Source organism: Humulus lupulus, chromosome 8, assembly GCF_963169125.1.
Source record: "Humulus lupulus chromosome 8, drHumLupu1.1, whole genome shotgun sequence".
In the NCBI taxonomy this organism is placed as follows: Eukaryota; Viridiplantae; Streptophyta; class Magnoliopsida; order Rosales; family Cannabaceae; genus Humulus; species Humulus lupulus.
Window position 1 is genome coordinate 123,599,721 of NC_084800.1, and position 6,000 is coordinate 123,605,720.

The following is a 6,000-nucleotide window of genomic DNA, read 5'->3' on the forward strand; positions in this document are numbered from 1 at the left end:
AGCATCATTACAAATTTCCTCTAGCTCTTGTAATTGCAGCATTCTTTGTTGGCCTGCATTATCCATCTCCATGTTACACTCTTTCACAGCCCACCAAGATTTATGTTCTAGTTCAACTGGTAAATGACAAGGCTTTCCATACACCAACCGATACAACGACATACCAAGCAGTATTTTGTATGTCGTGTGATGTGCCCATAGAGCATCATCTAGTCTTAACTTCAATCCTTCCTAGTTGGATTCACTGTCCTTTCAAGGATAGACTTGGACCTCTCTATTCGATACCTCGGCTTGGCCATTTCTTGCGGATGGTAGGCAGTGGTTAATTTATGATTTACTTGATAGCGTCAAAATAAGGCTTCAATAGTTTTATTGCAGAAATGAGTACCTCAGTCACTAATCATTGCCCTTGGAGTGCCAAATCTCACAAAGATATTTGACCTAATGAACCCAACCATTGTTTTAGAATTATATGCTTTAGTTGCTTTTGCTTCCACCCACACATAATCCACCGCTAAAAGAATATACTCAAAATTGAATGACGATGGAAATGGTCCCATAAAATCAATGTCCCATACATAAAAAATCTCGATAATAAGTATGGGAGTTTGGGGCGTTTGATCCCTAGCACTCATATTATCAACTCGTTGACAATGGTCACACGCCTTGCAATATGCATATGACTCTTTAAAGAATGTAGGCCAATAAAAACTGCTGTCAAGTACTTAATGGGTTGTTCTTTTTTGTCCAAAATGACCTCCACAAGCATGAGAATGTGAGAAAAAAATGATGGATTGGAATTCATAATCGGGAACACACCTTCGAATGACTTGATCAGTGAAATGTTTCCATAAATAAGGCTCATCCCAAATGTAAAACTTAACATCATGCTTAATCTTGTTATTTTGAGCTTGTGTGAGGTCTCCTGGTAACTCTTTAGTGGCCAAATAGTTAACATTATCAGCAAACCATGGAGTAACTTCTCCTAATTCAATACAATATTAGTGTAAATACATCGTTTAAAAACTAGAGTTAAGTTATAGAGGCACTTATCAAAAGAATCACCATAGACACTAAAATCATCCATAAACACTTCTATGATGTTCTCTACGTAATCTGAGAAAATACTAACCATACATCGCTAAAAGGTGTGGGAGCATTGCATAATCCAAATGGCATTCGACGAAAAGAAAAGGTGTCAAATGGGCATGTAAATGGAGTCTTCTCTTGGTCTTCAGGAGAAATAATAATTTTATTATAACCAGAATAACCATTAAGAAAATAGTAATACGATTGTCCCGCTAATCTTTCAAACATTTGATCGATGAATGGCAAAGGGAAGTGGTCTTTCTGAGTTGCAGTATTCAACTTTCTATAATCAATACAAACTCGCCAACACGTTTGTACTCTAGTGGGCACTAACTCATCGTCGTCATTCTTTACCACGGTGATGTCTGATTTCTTAGGAACTACTTGAACTGGACTCACCCACTTGCTATCTGAAATAGGGTAAATCACACCCACATTTAAGAGATTCAGTATCTCCTTTTTAACTACTTCCATCATAGGTGGATTTAACCTTCGTTGAGCTTCTCTAGAAGGCTTTGACCTTCCACATAGTTGGGCTTATTCCCTTGATGTCTACTATGGTCTACCTTATGGTTATTTTGTATTCCTGAAGTACTCTTATCAAATGATCCTCTTGTACTTAGGTAAGGTGTGTGGTGATAATGACCGGTAATGTCTCTTTCTCACCCAAGTAAACATATTTAAGATGCTCCGGTAATGGTTTTAATTCAAGCTTGGGTGGTGATTTAACAAATGATTGAAGTTTCTCATGAGAAATAGGCAACTCTAAGAATGATACCTCTGTAGAAACCTCTCCACCACTATTAAGTGCAGCCACCGTCACCTTTACTTCAGTAGTGACAACCTCTTTCTTCAAGTCTATTAGTTCCCTCAAAACAACATCTAACCCGTCCTCTCCATGTAAATCAAGAATTCTTTGCGAAAATGAGGGGAAAATATCAATTGAAGAGAATGAACATCACTTAGATACCTCATAGCCTCAAAAATATTAAAGTGAATCACTTCATCATCAAACTCCATAGTCAAAGTGCCCTCATGAACATCTATCTTGGTTCTAGTTGTCTTTAAAAAAAGGTCTTCCCAATAAACTGGTGTAGAGCATGGAACTGAGTCATCTTCCATATCAGGAATGTAGAAATCCACAGGAAATACTAATTCATTTACTTTAACCAATACATGATCTACTACTCCCCTTGGATATGTAACGTCCCAAAAATGCTAATAGGGTTTAGTGTTGTAGTGCACCAAATTTTTTTTTTTTTTTAGATTATTTAAATTTTTGTGATTTATTTTATTTAAATGTTAAGTGTGATGAATTGTTTTATTTAAGTGTTGTTATTTTATTTAGTTGATTGTTTGTTTTATTTGATTGTTTATTATTTTATTTAATTGTTAGAATTGTTTGGTATAATCTTTTGAATTTAAATTTGTTAATTGTTTGTTTGGTTAATTAATTTAATAAGTGAATAGTGTGTAACATGTGTTATTTTACTATTAGTGTTACATTTTAAATAAATGTGACAATTGAGGTAATTATGTGAGTTATGATTGAATGCACTAAGGTGCATGGTAGATAGTGATGCACTCTAGTGTTTTAGTGTGTGCTAGTACATGGTAATAAGGTGCACATGTGTGGATTTTCTACACATTTTATAATTGCCAATTATGATATTTTTGGGTAGTTTATTTTAATAAGTCGGGAATTAAAGAAAAATAAAATAAAAATAAAGGAAATGGCATGTAGTGTGGACGTGTATGTGTAGTGGGAAAAGAATGGTTTATTCCATTTATTTTCTTGATTCAATTAAATTAAAATTAGAAGACCATGGTTATTTTAGGTAAGGATGTGATCATCTTTTTATTCCTTGCCATTTAAAGATAAAAACAATTATACAAAAATTAAGAGAAAATATGGAGAGAATAGGAAACTTACCTTTTCTTTTTATTAAGCCATTATGAGAGAATAAGGATAAAGGGGAAAGGAAAGAGGGGAAGAGCCATTTGCTCTTGTGGCTGCCGAAATTAGAGAGAGAGAGAGAGAGAGTGGCGTGTAGAGAGAGAGGGAGAAGAAGAAAGAAAGAAAGAAGAAGAAGGTGAAGAGGAACCCATCTTAGAGTATGTTCTCTTGTTTTTCTTGTTTGTCTAATCTCTTTTTATTGATTATATGTTATTGACTTGTTTATTTGTTGTGTGTGTTTGGGTTCTTTCTCCTCCTCATGGTGGTTTTCAAATAAAAAACCTAGGCTTGAACAAGGGTGTGAAGTTTGGGTGTTGATCTTATTGTGTTCTTGATTTTACAATCAAGAGAGGTAATGGTCTTTCTTAGCCTATATATTGGTTTTGATGGGTTTGTCTTTGAGGTTTTTGATGGTGATGCTAATGGTTGATTATTGTAGGATTGATGATTATGATTTGTATATTTTGAGAATATGATTTGTTTAAAAAGGGTTCATGGGTATGATTGAGGGAATTGATTTGATAGGGTTTATAATGAGGAGATATGTTATGTTTATATTGCTATGGTTATCTTTTTAATCTTTGATTTATGTAAATGGTAAATGATGATTTTAGAAATATGATAAGAATTATGTTAGGGTTTTTGTAAAGGCATGTTCATGAGATATGGTGTTATGAATTTATGTATACTATTGCCATGGTTATTGTTGTTGGATTTCATGTGTAGATTCAATGGAATAGAAAATTGGTTTTATAAGATTTCATGTGAATATGTTAGTAATATTAGAATCATGTATATAATAAGAGTATGATGAGATTTTGGACATATATGATTTTATGTGAAATTTTTGGGATAAAAGATGAGTTTCATGAGAAATTAAGCTTGCTGATTTTTGCAAATAATTGGGTAAAAGTTTGATTTAAAAATGATTTGCATGCATAAGTAATGTCCTTGATGTTATGTAAATTTTATGGAATTAAAAGAGGATTTTAAGTCTCATTAAAATGATATTTTACTCAAATAATTACCTACAGAATTTTTATTGATTTTTGAGAAAATATGAGCTTTTAAATTGAATATGATGATTTTTAATGATAAAAATAGTTGCTGGAATTTTTGTAAGAAAATATGAAGTGAGTTTCACTAAAATGAATTTGATGAGTTTTTGAAATAAATTATTTTTCCTAAGTTATGGTAATATTGAAAAATTGTAATTTTTAATGGTATGAATGCATATTTTGATAAGTTATGATTTTTCCTTTGTTTTGATTGAGAAAAATATTTAGATTCTATTTATTTGTGATTTTTGAAGAAAATAAATGGTGGCTGAAAGTTTGTTTTAAAAAGGTTAAAAAATTGTTATTTAATTGTCACATATGGATTTTTGTTACATAAAACTAAGTCTTAAATAATTTAAATAAAAAAATATATTTTTTCCACACTTAAAAATATATATTTTTCACATCATTTATGTAATACAATGATAAAATTTATTTTTCTAAAGAAACATATTAAAAATAAGCATTTTAATTAAATCCAAGCTTTTTGGTTAATTCTTTGTAATTTGAGATTGATGAATGAAATTTGTCACATATTTTATTTTTGAGCTAAAATAAAATAATTTTATAAAATAAAATAATGTTTTGAGAAATTTAATCAACTTAAAATTTTAAGAAAAATAAAGCATGTAATAAGTCTATTGATTTTAAAATAATAAAAGTAAGAAGTGTAGAATTATCGTTTTTGAAAACGTCTCTATTACGCAATGTTCCCACGTATGCATGTTACATGCAACTCCACTTTTACGTCCAAAATTATGTTTATTATTCAACTAAGTGGTTTTTATAAAAAGATCATGCATGTAAAATAAGTAAAACGAGCATTATTCTTTTATGGCTTTATGTGTAGTTAAGAATAATTGCATGTCATGTGTAACTGTTATTATGTGTGCATGGCCCATGCACACGTGAGTTGTGTGGAAGGGCAAAATAGTACTTTTATGAACCTAAGAAATGTTATTTTGATTATGATATAGGCTCTTTGAAAGATTGTGAAATTTCTTAGCTTGGACCTGAGGTAAGGAAGTTAGATAGATTCTATGATTTTGTGCTATGAATGGTAAGACTGTTGTATGAATGAATTGTTATGAATTATGAATGCCATAATGTGATGATATGTTGAATGTGATATGTGTATGGATGTTAGATACATCAAACCAGTTACGATGTTAGATACATCAAACAGATTACGATGTTAGATACATCAAACAGATTACGATGTCAGATACTTCGAACGAGTTACTAAGGACATTGAGACGTAACTCCTAGGGCGAACGCGCCGAGGTTATTCAAGGACCAGTGATCTCCTGTTTACCTCATAGGGTGACATGGACAACTAGCGATCCATGCTCATCATGTATGATGTATGTTTGTGATATGATGATATGTTACGATTATGTTATGATATGATGATATGTTACGATTATGTTATGATATGATGATATGTTACGATTATGTTATGTTATACCATGATGTTTTAGATGAACGTTAGTGTTTGTTTTTGTTGTATTCTTACTTGCTTATTTGTTTGTACTTTCTTACTGGGCTTTTGGCTCACCCCCTTACTTTCCTTCCAGGTAGCAAATAGGATTTCTTTATGGCACGCGTGGTGACGTGAAGAGTTCTTTCATCATGGGGTGTATGGCGTGGGGTAATCCTATGGACGGAAAAACGATCAACGTAGAACGCCATTTAAATTATGTTTTGTTTTTAAGAGACTTTCCTAAATTATTAGTGGGACTTAGTTATTTAATTTTTGGTTTCTTTGAACTTTGCATAAAAATCTATGTTTTATTTTAAAACTTATGGCGCCAACTTGCATGGTTTTAAACAAGTCCCCCTGAGACTTTGATAATGAATGGTATTCTTTTATAAACTATGTTATGCGAATGTTTT

At 31.8% G+C, this 6,000-nt stretch overlaps 1 long non-coding RNA gene across 1 annotated transcript; it reads left to right on the forward strand.

The window, feature by feature from the left end:
• The first annotated feature begins 3,117 nt into the window (after positions 1-3,117).
• Positions 3,118-5,788, forward strand: LOC133794068 (uncharacterized). Its single transcript, XR_009875109.1, has 3 exons — positions 3,118-3,204; positions 3,333-3,398; positions 5,682-5,788. It is a non-coding gene; the product is annotated as an uncharacterized LOC133794068 (long non-coding RNA).
• The last annotated feature ends 212 nt before the right edge of the window (positions 5,789-6,000 follow it).